Source organism: Erpetoichthys calabaricus, chromosome 8, assembly GCF_900747795.2.
Source record: "Erpetoichthys calabaricus chromosome 8, fErpCal1.3, whole genome shotgun sequence".
Lineage (NCBI taxonomy): Eukaryota > Metazoa > Chordata > Cladistia > Polypteriformes > Polypteridae > Erpetoichthys > Erpetoichthys calabaricus.
In genome coordinates this window covers 125,753,759-125,771,190 of record NC_041401.2, presented here as the reverse complement: position 1 = coordinate 125,771,190, position 17,432 = coordinate 125,753,759, and the positions used below count along the sequence as shown (strand labels likewise).

Genomic DNA, 17,432 nt, shown 5'->3' with positions numbered 1-17,432 from the left:
ACTGTATGTGGCACACCAAAGAAGAACATCATGCAGTTTCTTGAATTTCGCATGGAAGTGGCCATGACCTTCTTGGCTCAGCATGCCAATGACAGCTCTGACTTTTCAGCGCAGGAAGATGACCCAGACGTGTTAATCCAAGGGAAAAAGCATCCAGTGAAGGCAGTGCCCCATGTCTCATTCCGCAGGAAGGCTAATGCACATCTGCCAGAGGTGGCAAAAGTGAAGAATGCAGCACGCTGCAGAGCAAAAGGCTGCTCAGGGAAAACTCGAGTGAAGTGTGTTACATGCAAAGTGTTCCTCTGCTTACAGGCAGATCGCAACTGTTACACAGCCTTTCACACATAAGTGTAAACATGTTCCCACGGGGGAAAAAAAGTTTGAAGTAGCAGTTTTGGAGTGAAATGTTTCTCGTGTTTCATGCGATGTTCAGAAATCTTTTACTTTTTTTACTTTGTTACAGACATACGTCTTCCTGCAACTGTTAGCAGCACTTCAAATGAGCCATATTGTTCAAAGGGGCACAGTTGTTGTTTCACATTTTGTTTTTGTACTCAGGAAAAATGCTGCTGTGTTCAGACACCAAATAAAGAGTTTTGCACATCATTACTCAATTGTGGCTTTATAGTGTTCTATCGAAATTTAAAACGAACGGACATCATTTTTCTCAGAAACTACATTAGGTAAAAAGATAATTCTTTGTTTTTATATTTATCAGGTCCCAATCATCCCAAATAGCAAAGAGAAATTAAAAATGCATGCCATGAAAGAGTTCGGGTCTTAGGAGGTTAAATACCTTTTCTCATGATTGGACACACCTGTCTATGAAGTTCATGGCTTAAAGTGCTAATCCAAACAATTTGGTGTTGCAAGTAATTAGTATTGAGCAGTTACATGCATTCAAATCAGCAAAATTACAAGGGGACCCAAATTTTTGCACAACCAGTTTTTCACATTTGATTTACTTTCATACAACTAAATACTGCTTCACTAAAAATCTCTGTTCAGAAAACACCACAGCACTCAGATGTTCCTAGGAAATGAAAGACATACCACTTATCTTTTTTGCTGAAAGTAAATTATTATGCAGGCTGAGAGGGGTTCCCAAACTTTTTCATATCACTGTATGTTTTCATATTGAAGGTTTTTTTTTTTATCTTATTATTATTTTATCATTTTATAGGAAAATAAGTTTATGGAGGATTTGCATATTGAATCTCATCGTACCATACAATAACAATAAAGGAATTTAAGTTCAATTCAATAGAAGAAATCGTGTATTTACATATGATGATGACTGGCTTCTAAGTCGATTCATATTTCCAAGCACTATCTTCTTGGAGCTCTTGATATCATTTTTAAGATGAAATGCAGTAATGTATTTATATTACATTATATAGATACATTTTTAACTTCATTTAAATAATGTTTACTGTTAATAAACAAACGTGTGGGCACAGTTGGGCAGCGGTAGAGATGAACTGGCGCCCCATTCAGGGATTGTTCCTACCTCGCACTGTATGCTTTCTGGGATTGGTGTGGTCCTGGATGGATAGATGGATGGAATAATTAAACATGTACTATGAAGATATTTCAATGTTCCTTAAAAGTTCTGAAGAATCGGCATTCCATGCTTACAAATGACTTGACATTTATTACAGAGCTTATTGTGTGGCGATTGGTTACCTGGAGAAAGAAAAGGACGGAAAGAAATTGGGAGTTAGTATGTTTGAAAGAGACAGTACTGCTGCAATAAATAATTTCATTGACGGTCGCGCACTGGTGCAGCAAGCATCTTGCGGGAGGCAGGAACAATCTCTGACAGGGCGCCAGCTCGTCACTACCACTGCACCACTGTGCCCCCATGTTTAATACATGCTTTAATTCCTATCATCATGAAAATTATATCAAGTATACATCTTAGTATTTAAATTGTTCAGAGAGCTGTAATAGCATGAATGTAATGTATTCTGTGTCCTGTTGGCATAAGAGAAAGCCTGTTAAGAAGCACGTAGTGATTCACATACAGAGTACACAGAAGAACACATAGAATAGAATTAACGTGCTAATTTAGTTACAATGGGGTTTGAAGTTTATGACATTCTACTTTAACGACAAAAACTACGTGATTAAAGTGGAAATTTCGAGATTAAATTTGACATTTCAACCTTTTTTTCCCTTTTCTCTGTACCCTAATATGCTTCCTTATGACATTCAGACAGTGGGCTAACTCGCCTTTTCACAGCAACTTTTATATCTGACCACTTCTTTTTTATTTTGGGCACTGTGTGACTTTCTGAACTTGAACTTTCAAGTTTCTAAACCACTCTTATGTCACTAGATTATAAACCTTGCATACGCACAAAACAATGCTTGTAATGTGCGTATGCAATTTCCCACACAAACAACGGGATTTATAAAAGAAAACTTGATGAGGGGACGGCACATGCATATGCAACATTTAGGAGAAAGTAGGAAATTACAACTCCCTTGGTCAAGTAGGGAAATGCAGCCAAACCAGCTAAATGATTACTCAAACGCATAGTAATAAATATTACCAAGCCACTGTTATAATCTGCATCAATGTGACAAACATATTACATCTCAAATGTCATGAATATGATGTACAGACTGTATTTTAGGTCCATTTTAAGATGGCCAATGCTGCATATTTGCATTGAAGAACATTTTTGTTTTTTCATCAGTTTATATCGCCTACCCGTTGCCTCTTCTCAGGGAACTGACAGGTCAGGAAATATGTCAGCCAAGCTTCACCCCATCATGCCTGCTCTACTGGAAGCCATTAATCAACCAGTGAGGCACTAATTTTCATATGACATGGGTGTCCATATACAGTTAGGTCCATAAATATTTGGAGAGAGAGACAACTTTTTTCTAATTTTGGTTCTGTACATTACCACAATGAATTTTAAATGAAACACCTAAGATGCAGTTGAAGTGTAGACTTTCAGCTTTAATTCAATGGGGTGAACAAAACGATTGCATAAAAATGTGAGGCAACTGGCTGAAGGACTACCAGGATGCCCAGAGTGCTTCCGGGTGCTCATGCGGCACTTCCTCCACACCAGAAAGTGCCACAGGAAGCTCATCGGGGGCACCTGGAGCATGTCCGGGTGCAAATACAAGGGGCCGTCTCCCTCCAGTCATTAGCCGGAGTTGGGTGGAAGAGGACGAAACGCGGAGGAGAGGAGTGGAAGCAGTGAAGACAGGACTGTTGAGAGGCCCGTATTTGAGGGTGATTGGTGCAGAGGCACTGGGTTGTGTGTGGGACTGATTACACCTGTAAATAAACACGTGTCTGGTTTGGAACCGTTGATGTCTGCCTGTCTGTGCCAGGGCTGATTCCCCCACACCAGATATAAAGATCAAATTAGTACAAAACTCCAGGAACTAAGCAGAAGCACAGCAAAATAAATTCACATGTCCTACATCAGCCCCCAACTGCTAATTTCTTCCTAATTTAATAAAACAAAAACCTTATCACAGGATTTTAGAGTCTTTAGTAAGCCATCAGTAAAACAACCTTCATGTATGTCCCCTAAGCACTACTACACTATGAACAATATCTGTTTCTATCACTTTGTCAAATAAAATATGTATCCATTAGGAAAAACCATTTGAAGAAGATGTCTATGATGGAGAAGGCATTATTCATTTTCAGTAGACAATTTTGTCTGCGCTGTATATAAAATTAAGCCCCCAACAAAACCTTCTTTAAGTCAAGCTGTGAAATCTGACAGCTGATTCTTGAAACTTTCAGGCAAAAATATAGTGGAAATAAAAATGAAGTTATGCTTAACTTACTTTTAGACTATTATGGAAAAACAGCAAAAATTGAGGTCCCCACACTTTTCTAGATGTAAGTACAGTAATCCCTCGCTACTTCGCGGTTCACTTTTCGCGGATTCACGACTTCGCGGGTTTTTAAATACAAGTGATTGCCCGCCTATCGCGGAAGTTATGTTCCAGACCCATCAGCAACAGGAGAAAATCTGCGATATAGAAAGACCATATAAATAAACATTTTTATAGTTTAAGCCTTAAAATACCCATCCCACATGCTTTAAACACATGTAAACTTATAAAACACACTTTGTTAACACATATGATAGGTGGATGTCGGGCTAAGGATATGAGTAACATCTCACTATTATAAAACATTTTAACTTCATGCAAGACAAGACAGTGAGACAGGAAAATAGGTGCTGTACAGGCTTTTAAATTATTGACACGCAGAGCGACAAGCAGCACAAAGCCAGCACAAAGTCCACTTCTCCTTAGCGTTCATTCAGCTCCCCACCCCCTTGACAATGCGAAGTGGCAGGAGCTTACTGCGCCTCCGGGGAGGGGGGGTTTGAGCGAACGTGCGTTCATCCCTCACACACCCCCACTCCTCCTCCTCCTTCCGAAAGCGCAGAGCGACAAGCAGGCTTTTTGGCAGAAGCAGCACAAAGTCCATTTCTGCTCAGCCTGAGTTCAGCTGCCCCCCTTCACAAAGCGAGTGCAGACACATCGACATATGATCGCTGCGTGCAGTGTTGGTCTGTGGTGTTTAAGAATGTAGAAAGTGTTTAAGAGCATAGGAAGTGTTTATAAGAGTGTGGGAAAGGTTAACAAGAGAGTGAGAAAGGTTTATAAGAGTGTGGGAAGGGTTTATAAAGCCTTAAAATATGTATAAATAATAAAATAAATATAGGTCGCTACTTCGCGGATTTTCACCTATCGCGGGGGGCTCTGGAACGTAACCCCCGCGATAGGTGAGGGATGACTGGATTATTTTAGTCCACATCCTTCAAAGTCATGGCTGTTTAGAGCCACTACATTCAAACATCTGATAAGGAAGTTGGGAGTAGTAGCTGAGAGAGACCTGAGAGAGCTTCTCAGCAGCTAGATATAATTTTGTTTATCCAGAAAACCAGAATATCTAGCAAGAAAATGTTGCAAGATGGGCTGTTTGATCAGTGATTAATTTGACACAATCCTAGTTTTGTGTTATTGCTGCCTAAAGACCTAAATAACTCCTTGATATTTAGTTGCCAACCCTGCATTTTGAGAGTTAGAACTCCACTCAGAATATTCTATTATAAAATCTGCTACTGATAAATAATTGTCTCATTTTGGAAAAACTGTACTGGTTAGCCATAAATAAAAACTGAGAGGGGTAAGATAAAACTGTGAATAAAATTAATAGGCTAATCAGGTATGACTAAGTTTTAAACACATTCAAGTCAAATTCTGAAGGGCCTACAGTAAAAGACAAATTCACCATGCAGAACAAGGTCCTAATGACTGCTGTGCCCTCTCTGTAACAATAATAAGCTAACATTTTTTCCCTGGGTGTTACAGTGGATGTGGGGAAAAAAAGGAAGTCTATTATGTAAGCAGACTGTTGTGGAAACACTGTGCTGCTTAAGTCATAATTTACTGATTATAAAACTTTCTACTGATAGAGGAAGCAGATTTTTTTTCCAATTGTGATCTTGTCTTTATGGCACGTGCAATGAAAATGAAGCCTTCATTGTCAGTCAAACTAATCTAAAAGAGAACTTTGTTTGTTAAGTGAATATCAGGGCTTTTGACTGCAAGGGATTGGCACCACTCAGTCATTTTTTTGTAAAAGACTTGCTCACATCAGCCATGTTAAATTGTCTTCTGGGAAATGATACAATCCATGGCATAAGGCTTCTAACAGCAGTGCCGTTCTGTTCACAATGTGGCCAACTCTGACAGAGCACTTCACTGTTGCAAGCATGCTTTTGGACCTTTGGTCCAGTTGTTTTTCAAGTAAGCTAAAACATCAGAACCCATCAAAATACAGCTCAAGAGCATCTAGCCATCTCCACTGACAGACAGCAAAAGAAAAAAAAAAGCTTTTGAATTATAGCAAATGCACAAGGCAAACCTCTTAACAGTAGGAGAGCTTTGAAAGAAATATTTGGCATTCCTGGCTCCAGCCTTTTATAGGACTATACTGAAACCTGACTTAGCTAGTAAACTTGTATTTCTAGTGTATACATATTTTGTATATACAGTGTCTTAATACTGCAAACATAATATGAAAATTGCATCATTGTTTTTTGATCGAAACAATGACTGAAAAGTGTTTATCATACATATCACTAGGGGTGTGCGATATTGGCAAAAAACTATATCCAGATATTTTCTGGGACTTTAATGATAACGATAATTAGCCAATATTTTGCATTCTTTATAAACGTGTTTATGAAAGTCTTATTGATCTACCTTGGCCTTATTAATAGGATATTAATTGTGGCTTACTAATGAGATTAATGGAAACAATAGTTAAGGAAAACATGTCTTATTTATTTACTTAAAACTCAAGTAAAATAATACAAAAACATTAAAATCACCACTCAATGTATTACTGAGATTAAATAACAGTGCAAAGATAAGTAAACCATTTTAAAGTGGCCTACAGGATTTACACAAAAAAATGGCACTAAAACCAACAAAACTATTATAATGAGAGCATTTTAAACAGACACCCTTCATGTAAACGAAGTATGAATCCAAAAGGAATAAAATGGTAATCATAATTAAACTAGACGGCATGAACATTACAGTCTGGATAAACAAACTGCTGTAAGGTGAAGTGCGTAGCCTATAATCAAGAACAAAAATTTAACAATACTGTACGATAGTTTAAAAATCCAAAGTTCTGTCAAATACTGCACAGAAACTACCATACTGTATCTCCTTTGGTCCTTCTTTCAACAGGGCACTGGATATATACCCTAGGTTACCATCCCTTGGAAATACCCAAGACAACTCAGCACCATTCCCTGGCCAACCATACCGTAAACCTCTCTTTAATAGCAGATATGCGAGACATTCTACATTAACCATGGAATGCTGCCACCCTAGACATGTAATGTATAGTGCTTGGAGGGAGGAACCATAGGCCACCACTCAACTGGTGCAATACCTAGCACCACATTATTCTTTTGATCTTGTTTTGGAATCTGTTTTTTACTTTTAAGATATATAATCATTCCTCTTTTCGTAAAAACCGAACAATGCTTATTTATGTACTCAGAAACTGTTGTGATTCAGTGTACAGTGTGTATTATCTATGTAGAGTTCCATTCCTATTAAATATAGGGACTGTGCAAATGTTACATGTTGCAATCAAAGCCTACTAAATCAAAGTACATTACATATATATGGATGTTAATGGCTTTGAAATCAAAGTAAGTAAGAAGAATCCTAACTCACCTCTTAAGTCAGTGGATAACTGATGTTACATATTATCTAAAATTGGAAAAAATCAAATTCTCACTTAGAGGATCTGTACAAAAATGTTTCAAAACCTGGCAGGATCTGATAACATTTTAGAATAAGCATTTAATTTGAGGAAGTGGATTCTCCCCCCTCTTTTTCTATTCTATCTATTTTTTCATTTATTAATAAACATGTTTTTACTATTATTAAAGTGCTACTCTGCTGACCTAGCTCTTTTTCTCATGGGTGGGGTCGATTTGTTTCAAACCTAGTTTTGTTAAACTAGGCGTATATGGAATGTTTTTTGATTTCAATAAAATAAATATAAATAAAATAAAATCAATGTAAGTAAATGTGCCGTAGTATAGCCCCACCGTATTTTTCTAATTCAATTACTGTATAGTTAGCAAAAACTAACTAATGAATGTGTCTGGGATGAGGGGAATTTTTAAGGTGGGGTTTGTGGATGGAGTGATTCAGACTGAATGGTATTCCTATATGATAAAAAAGAAAAAGTCTTCAGGGACTGTCATTCTAACCATCATTTACATGATAAAGATGTATGGCAGACCGCCTTTATTACAAGTAGTAACTGCAAAATTAGTACTTTTAAAATGTAATGTTGAAATATATCAGACATGTTAGTTAATAAGATACTTATTCAACTCTTTCAAGCTTGATATCAAGTAATGAGTGCCAGGTTGCATAAAAAACAGCAATTAAGGTTACTGTTGTCTCTTTCCAATCTAAGTGCTCATTAAATGTGTGAAATATATATGTACAAGATCAATCTTTGAATCTATGTTGGCAAATACTTATACATGCTGTTCTTTGCTTTACTGATAGCAGAGTGTACAAAGTTTCTGGTGGATTCTTCCTAACTTCCTGATTCTATCTGAGAAAAGCATTGGCCCTTAAGAGTGTCTAGGCCAAAGTCTTGAAATAATGAGAAGTGTGTGAACATTCCTCAGATCCATCCCCAACATCTAAACACACATTTTTATCAAGATATTTTGGAGAATCTGGATTACAGATTCAGTAACGCTTACACCAGACAGATGATCTCGTATCTGTTTAGGGCAAGCTGTCTCTTATACTCATGCACAGAATGGATTAGATTCCAAGAACTTAGTTACTTCGTGCAAGTAGCATCCTTATAAACCGACTAGGAATGTAAACAAAAAATTACATGAAAAAAATAATTTTGCCTCTGCCTTTCATTAGAATTTAATGGCCATACATGTTTCAACTGAGGCCAAAGATAATGGTAAGATGCTGCATTTCATCAGCAGTTTTAGGTTCACCATCAGAAAACATATTGTTACACCCATTGCAAGCACCCCTATATGACTATATCTGGTGTGAATTTTGCTACTTTATCTATAGTGTAGCACCTGAGACTTGGACTTGAGACCTCTACAGTATGAAAAACTAGAAGTGAAGTATCAATTTAGAATACTTAACATTAAAACTCAGTTCAACCAAAGTGCAAATTTCAAAGACGATCCACTGGGCCACTCTTTCGAATGCACTTGTTAAGACAGTCAATTATAGTCAAATGACACTGTTACTGGCTCAGAGATGTCTCAGAATTTAACAGTTTACCACCCTGGTTAGTGAGCAAAATGATCATAACTCAACCAATATAAACCAGGATGGAAAAAACATTGAACCAATTATTACCCAAAATGTTGGTCTTAAATGCACTCATGGACATTTTACATTATTTGCTGTTGTCCACTGTCCCAATTCCTTATTCAATTAGGTCATCTCAATCTCTGCATAAAAAAAAAATCTTCATACAGTACTGTGCTAAAGTTTTAGGCAGGTGTGAGAAAATGCTGTAAACAAAGAATGCTTTCAGAAATATAAATAATGATTGTTTATTGTTATCTATTTACAAAATGCAAAGTGAGCGAACAAAAGAAAAATCTAAATCAAATCAATATTTGGTGTTACTACCTTTTGCCTTCAAACCAGCATCAATTCTTATAGGTACACTTGCACAAAGTCAGGAATTTTGTAGGATTATAGTCAGGTGTATGATCAACCAATTATACCAAACAGGTGCTAATGATCATCAGTGTCACACGTAGGTTGAAATACAGTCATTAACTGAAGCAAATGTGTAGGAGGCTTAAAACTGGGTGAGGAACAGCCAAACTCTGCTACCAAGGTAAGGCTGTGGAAGACAGTTTCATGTCATGGCAAGATTGAGCACAGCAACAAGACACAAGGTAGTTATACTGCATCAGCAAGGTCTCTCCCGGACAAAGATTTCAAAGCAGACTGGGGTTTCAAGATGTGCTGTTCAAGCTCTTTTGAAGAAGCACAAAGAAACGGGCAACGTTGAGGATCGTAGACGCAGTGGTCGGCCAAGGAAACTTAGTGCAGCAGATGAAAGACACATCAAGCTTTTTACCCTTCGAAATCGGAAGATGTCCAGCAGTGCCATCAGCTCAGAACTGGCAGAAACCAGTGGGACCCAGTACACCCATCTACTGTCCGGAGAAGTCTGGCCAGAAGTGGTCTTCATGGAAGAGTTGCAGCCAAAAAGCCATACCTCCGACGTGGAAACAAGGCCAAGCGACTCAAGTATGCACGAAAACATAGGAACTGGGGTGCAGAAAAATGGCAGCAGGTGCTCTGGACTGATGAGTCAAAATTTGAAATATTTGGCTGTAGCAGAAGGCAGTTTGTTCGTCGAAGGGCTGGAGAGCGGTACAATAACGAGTGTCTGCAGGCAACAGTGAAGCATGGTGGAGGTTCCTTGAATATTTGGGGGCTGCATTTTTGCAAATGGAGTTGGAGATTTTGGTCAGGATTAATGGTGTTCTCAATGCTGAGAAATACAGGCAGATACTTATCCATTATGCAATACCATCAGGGAGGCATATGATTGGCCCCAAATTTAATCTGCAGCAGAACAACGACCCCAAACATACAGCCAAAGTCATTAAGAACTATCTTCAGCGTAAAGAAGAACAAGAAGTCCTGGAAGTGATGGTATGGCCCCCACAGAGCCCTGATCTCAACATCATTGAGTGTGTCTGGGATTACATGAAGAGACAGAAGGATGTGAGGAAGCCTACATCCACAGAAGATCTGTGGTTACTTCTCCAAGATGTTTGGAACAACCTACCAGCTGAGTTCCTTCAAAAACTGTGTGCAAGTGTACCTAAAAGAATTGATGCTGTTTTGAAGGCAAAGGGTGGTCACACCAAATATTGATTTGATTTAGATTTCTCTTTTGTTCATTCACTGCATTTTGTTGATTGATGAAAATAAATGATTAATACTTCCATTTTTGAAAGCATTGTTTACAGCATTTTTTCACACCTGCCTAAAACTTTTGCACAGTACTGTAACTCATAACTTGCAGTCCTGAAATCTACCTAGTCACTATTCGCTGTACTTTATCGCTGCTATGTCTGCTTCATAATATGGAGTCTAGATGTAGTGAGGAGTCCACTGTGACTCATAGGTCCTTCTCATAAGTTGTACTTTCATGTTTCAAATTGCCCATTGTGTATACATATCTAATATTTATAGCTGCATATAATATTTTGCATTTACCTATATTAAATTTAATCTTTCTGCCATTTCACTTAGTTTGGTATCATCAGCCAATTTCATGATTATAGCAGCATCTCCAGGACTGATCCTTGAGGATGTCACACTTGACATATAATTCTGAAAAGCATAACCATATCCTTTTGTTTCTGGTGTTACAGACTCAAATCAAATTTATGTTTTTATTATATTATAGTAATAATAATAATAATAACAGCTCACTACTCAAAACGAGGACAGCCCAGGATCGAACCCGCAATCTTTTGCTTACATGGCAGCAGCCCTTACCTCTAAACCAGCCAAGCAGACAATCGACTTTCTGTCAATTGATATTTGAGCTTCAGTTTTTACTCATTGACAGCAACATGTAAATTGAGTAATTTTTTCTTCTTTGGTTATATTCTTGAATAAAAGCGCACTTGTTTTGTTATACCTTTTTTGAAAGTGTTTATTTGATATTTGGACTTCAGTCTACACACATTATACACTTCACGTCAGCATTTTTCCAATTAGAAGAACATGAAAATAAGTTTCTGTTTGAGTTATGTGTTCAACATTTCTCGCCTCGCATTTCCTGTCATCCTGCATTTACCCAGATCGTTGTAGACCCGGAACACACATGAAATGTATGCATTCCAAACAGATATATTTACCTTATACAATTCATGGCACCTCACACCCAGATAAACAGACTTGAGCTAGAAGAACTTTGCAACTGACTTCAGCCGAGTCGGTGGGGGGGTGGGATAGCAGGCTGTTTGCGCTGATTGACACATTTACAAAACAAAGATGCTGATGAAGAGGTCTGAAGGAATTTAAGGTGGCCCAGCATTATGACTTTTTTCATAGACTTCAGGGATTCTAGTGTGAAGACAGTTTTGCATTTATTTGCATACTGTGTCTTGGAATTCCCATTTCTTTTAGTTTAATGACTAACTGCTCTGGTGGTAACTTATCAAAAGCTTTCTGAAAATCAAGATAAATAGTATCATATGCACCTCTCCGATTGCATGCTTCTGTTGCTTCTCTACAGAATTCCAGCATAAGAAGAGAACACGATCTCCCCCTTTTAAACCCATGCTGACTGTTTACCAATACACATGTTCTTGTCGTGATTCTCAATCTTTGCCTCAATAATGGCTTCCATGAATTTACCCATTATTTATGTTAAGTTTAATGGCTTATAGTTACTTGGATCAGCCAAATCACCTTTTTTAAAGTATCCAATTATATTTACTGAACTCCATTTCCTAGGAACTTTCTCTTGTGCAATGACTTTTGAAAAGTAGGCATCAATAGTTTATATTAGGGCTGCACGATTAATCTTTTTTTTCTCATGATAACGATATTTATGACCCACGATCAGTTAATAAATATCGTCGCGATTTTACAGTATAAAGACCAAACTGTTTTTTATGGGCTTAGTTTACGGATTGGACTGCGTCACTATGACGTTACTGCGTCTAGATTGCAAGCGCTTTCTGAAGCAGTAGAAGTCAATAGCAGCAATAACAGTCAGTCAGAATAAACATATGATGGCGGAGCAACGTGCAGAAGTGCGATCGTTAGTTCCTAAAAAGGGGTCATACTCAGTTGTCTGGAACTATTTCGATTTCGAGGAATGTGATGTTGATCAGGTACGAGTCTTGTGCAAACTTTGCTCCTGTTCCGTCCAAACGTCCCAAGGTAACACAACAAACCTCATCAACCACCTTAAAAGCCACCACAAAGTACACTATCAAGAATTTCAACGACTGAAGGCACAAACAGCAACAACAAAAAATTACCAGCCATCCACAACACAGACAACAATATCAGGGACATTGTTCAACGCAATACCATATCTGCCTAGCTCGCAAAGACACCGGGAAATAACAGAGGCGATCACGTACCATATAGCCAAGGATATGTGTCCAATAACCACCGTGAGCAGTGAGGGGTTTAACAAAATGATCGCAACACTTGATAAAAGATATAGCATTCCCTCACGCAACCATTTTTCCAATGTTGCGCTGCCCTCGCTGTATGCGAAATGCCGAAAAGAAATAGAAAGAGAAATTCTCAGGCTCAGCCTTGAATATTTTGCTGCCACGACCGACTTATGGTCAAGCAGAACTGCGGAACCGTATTTGAGCTTGACAGTTCATTTTATTGACAGCGAGTCTGAGATGAAAAGCAAGTTTTTGCAAACTTCGTTTTTCCCACAAGACCATACAGCGGAGTTTATTGCAGTGGGCCTCAAAGAAGCGATGTCCGCTTGGGGCTTGGTGGAAGAAAGACTTGTGTGCATCACAACGGACAACGCAGCTAATATGATTAGGGCAGCATCTGTGAATAACTGGCCGAGGCTACACTGCTTTGGTCACAGACTTCATTTACCAAAGGAATAATCGTCATTATTAATCGTGATAAAAATTTTGAGCAAAATAATCGTGATAATCATTTTTTCTGTTATCGTGCAGCCCTAGTTTATATATGTATTCACAAATCTCACTAAGCACTCTACAATAAATGTTTTCTTGTCTCAGACGTTTTTTAGATTTCAGCCTATTTAATCTAAGCAATACTTCTCCACCCCATTCTCTACTTTAAATAATACTTCAATAACATATTCATTGTGTCCCTCCTGGTCATATGGAACTTGTCACAGCAAAATAAGTCTTTTCAGTGCCCTAATGTCCTAATCACCTATGCTCCTCTATTCTACCCCAATATTTGAGCTATGTGTTAAACCTTTCTTTATCTTCTCAGTCTTACCTGGACTGGTACATAGCAACGGCAGAATTTCATAGAAGACAACCTTATCAGTTCTGCTTCTCAGCTTTGTTCTTTAACTCTTCATATTTGGACTTCTCCTTTATACTCCTTGTTACTATTGGGAGGTTCTATCTACTTATTCACAAATACATACACTTAGGAAATTGTATGAACTTGTGATTTTCTTATTTCGTGACTTATTATTTTAGTTCACCCTTACTGTTCCGGATACACCTCACCTCCTCCTTTTAGTTCTTTTAATACTAAAATAATAAAAGATTTTCTTGGGGTCATCTTTTTGCCTTTTCTCATTCTCTCATAACTCCAGTACTAACCACATGCCTTATTTGTCAGGTACATTTTATATACCTGTTTCTTCCTTTGCAGCTTCTTTTTCAGTTCCTTATTTATCCATCACAGAGTTTTCTTTTTCTCTTATTACTTTTAAATATTGTGATGAACTTATGCTGCATTGTATACAAAACGCTTTTAAACTTGCCAAACTGCTTCTGGACTGACTCCATGCCTAAAAGCTAATTACAGTTTATTATTTTTAGAGTGATCAGAATTTTCCATAATACAGTTAAACTTAATAGTTTTCACTTTTGAATATGTGTTCTGCCATAACACTGTCAAATGTTTATTATCTTCACTGCATTCTAGTAGTTCAATTGTATCAACCTCCCAAATTTTATTTTTATTTTAAAAAACACTTAATCTAGACAGGCTTCTTCTCTAGGTGGTACTAAATACAGTAATCCCTCGCTATATCGCGCTTCACCTTTCGCGGCTTCACTCCATTGCGGATTTTATATGTAAGCATATTTAAATATATATCACGGATTTTTCGCTGCTTCGTGGGTTTCTGCGGACAATGGGTCTTTTAATTTCTGGTACATGCTTCCTCAATTGGTTTGCCCAGTTGATTTCATACAAGGGACGCTATTGGCAGATGGCTGAGAAGCTACCCAGCTTACTTTCTTTCTCTCTCTCTCTCTCTCTCTCTCTTGCGCTGACTTTCTGTGATCCTGACTTATGGGGATTGTGCAGGGGGGCTGTTCGCACACCTAGACGATACAGACGTTCGTCTAAAAATGCTGAAAGATTATCTTCACGTTGCTATCTTTTGTGCAGCATGTCGGTGCTTCGCATACTTAAAAGCTCGAAGGGCACGTATTGATTTTTGCTTGAAAAACAAACTCTGTCTATCTCTCTCTCTCTCTCTCTCTTTGTCTGCTCCTGACAGAGGGGGTGTGAGCTGCCGCCTTCAACAGCTTTGTGCCACGGTGCTTCACATACTTAAAGCCAAACATTGATTTGTTTGCATTTCTCTATCTCTGTGACATGATCTGCTCCTGACACACTCCTTTGAAGAGGAAGATATGTTTGCATTCTTTTAATTGTGAGACAGAACTGTCATCTCTGTCTTGTCATGGAGCACAGTTTAAACTTTTGAAAAAGAGACAAATGTTTGTTTGCAGTGTTTGAATAACGTTCCTGTCTCTCTACAACCTCCTGTGTTTCTGCGCAAATCTGTGACCCAAGCATGACAATATAAAAATAACCATATAAACATATGGTTTCTACTTCGCGGATTTTCTTATTTCGCGGGTGGCTCTGGAACGCAACCCCCGCGATGGAGGAGGGATTACTGTATACTGCGTTAAAAAATAGTCACTGATTTTGTCTGATAATGCCAGTTCTTCTCCACGATTTTTAAGCCTAGCCCAGATAATATTTAGGTATTAAGTTGCCTCTCCCTTCACCTTGACTAAAATGCAGTCATATGAAAAAGTTTGGGAACCCCTCTCAGCTTGCATAATAATTTACTTTCAACAAAAAAAATTACACTGGTATGTCTTTCATTTCCTAGGAATATCTGAGTACTGGGGTGTTTTCCGAACAAAGATTTTTAGTGAAGCAGTATTTAGTTGTATGAAATTAAATCAAATATGAAAAACTGGCTGTGCAAAAATTTGGGTACCTTTGTCATTTTGCTGATTTGAATGCATGTAACTGCTCAATACTGATTACTTGCAACACCAAATTGGCTGGATTCGCTTGTTAAGCCTTGAACTTCATAGACAGGTGTGTCCAACCACGAGAAAAGGTATTTAAGGTGGTCAATTGCAAGTTGTGCTTCCCTTTGACTCTTCTCTGAAGATTGACAGCATGGGATCCTCAAAGCAACTCTCAAAAGATCTGAAAACAAAGATTGCTCAGTATCATGGTTTAGGGGAAGGCTACAAAAAGCTATCTCAGAGGTTTAAAGCATGCTTTCATCCTAGCTGTTCCTCCCTCTCTAGCCTGTTTTCCTAAAGGTCACCTGAGTAAGATCTGCAAATCCTCTTTAATAAAATCCCTGTGTGCGTTCAGGTGTCCGTGTGGTGAAGTGCGCATGCGCGGGGCACGGTGCGAAGTGCGATATTACTGTCAGAGAAAGTTACAGGCGTTTTATGGAAATACAAGCCAGTATTACTGCGAGAGGAAATTAAAGGTACACAATACAGTGACGCATATTACAGCCACATACAAGCCAGTATTACTGTCAGAGAAAATTAAAGGCATATTACCGACGCACACGCCTGTATTACCACCTGAGAAAATTAAAGGTATATTACGGACGTACAAGCCAGCGGATGTACAAGACAGTATTACTGTCACAGAAAATTAAAGACACACAATACACGGCGGCAGCCCATGAAGAACGGTCAGCTCAGCAAGTAAACATCAACAAAAGAAAGGCTGAAAGACAAAGAAAAATACGACCAACAAACAGAATGAGGTCAAAGTCCCTTGCCATTTAATATAGACTGTTCCAACTAATGTTTATGCACTACTGTTCTAGCGCCCGTTATTGTAACGGGCTTAATGACTAGTTTTTTAATAAAACACACAGCATCTATTTCCTCAAGTTCAACAAACCTGATCTTTAGCTGCTGGATTTTCAGACATATTCCGCAAATGTAGACTGCTTGGGAGCAAGTCTCCAAAAAGGTCGAACATCATACAGGTCTTGCATTATATTAACCTCAAGCTTATTAATAATATTTTGCTAACCCGCTTTAAAATTAGTTAGCTATAACTTACGTAGTAGTTTAAATGAACCACAATACCCATGTAATACCTAATGGACCTCTCTAAGTGTCTGTATTTACTGTTAAAGACATTCTTACTACTACTGATATTATGGCAACAACACAAAAGCTTAAAGTACTGCTGATTATCCACTTTAAGCTGCTTGCTGAATGTCTTTTAATCTGTTCTAGATTTCCTTTACTTCTGCCAGTTTCCCTAACTTTCTTTTTTAACTAACTATCAATACCTGTTTAAATGCGCTATTTTAGCTTTATCAATACTGTATTTGTCAACTTGCTTGTAATATACTTAACTATTATTGTTTTGCTTCATTACAGGGAAATTCTTTCACTTGTGTACTATTAATGGACATGAAGCCAGGTACTCATTGACTAATTGTTTGACTCTTATAAAAGGAAAAAAGGTGTATAAAAATACTGCCTAGCCCATTAGTAGAAATAAAAAAAGGTTTTTAAGATTAAACTCTGTATTAATCAAGTTTAATGAAGAAGCAGCATACCACACTCCACTCTGAGTACAATCCACCAAACTAGGATGTCACCAAGCTGTAAGTACCCTGAATTTTCAAATTGTTAAAATTTCACTGCACATGAGAAAGAAACTTCACTTGTTTTTTTCCCCCTTTTCAGCTGCTCTATATTCTAAATGACTTAAGAACAGACAATACATCAGTCTGGTTGCTAGTTTGTTTTCCCTCTTTTCTGGCAATATATGCCACTAGAGCAAGCAATAACAAATTA

At 38.0% G+C, this 17,432-nt stretch overlaps 1 protein-coding gene across 1 annotated transcript in view; it reads right to left on the bottom strand.

Annotated features, from left to right (window-relative positions):
* Positions 1 to 17,432, bottom strand: part of wrap73 (WD repeat containing, antisense to TP73) — an 80,264-nt gene that overhangs the window by 20,970 nt on the left and 41,862 nt on the right. The gene's annotated exons all lie outside the window — the stretch shown is intronic.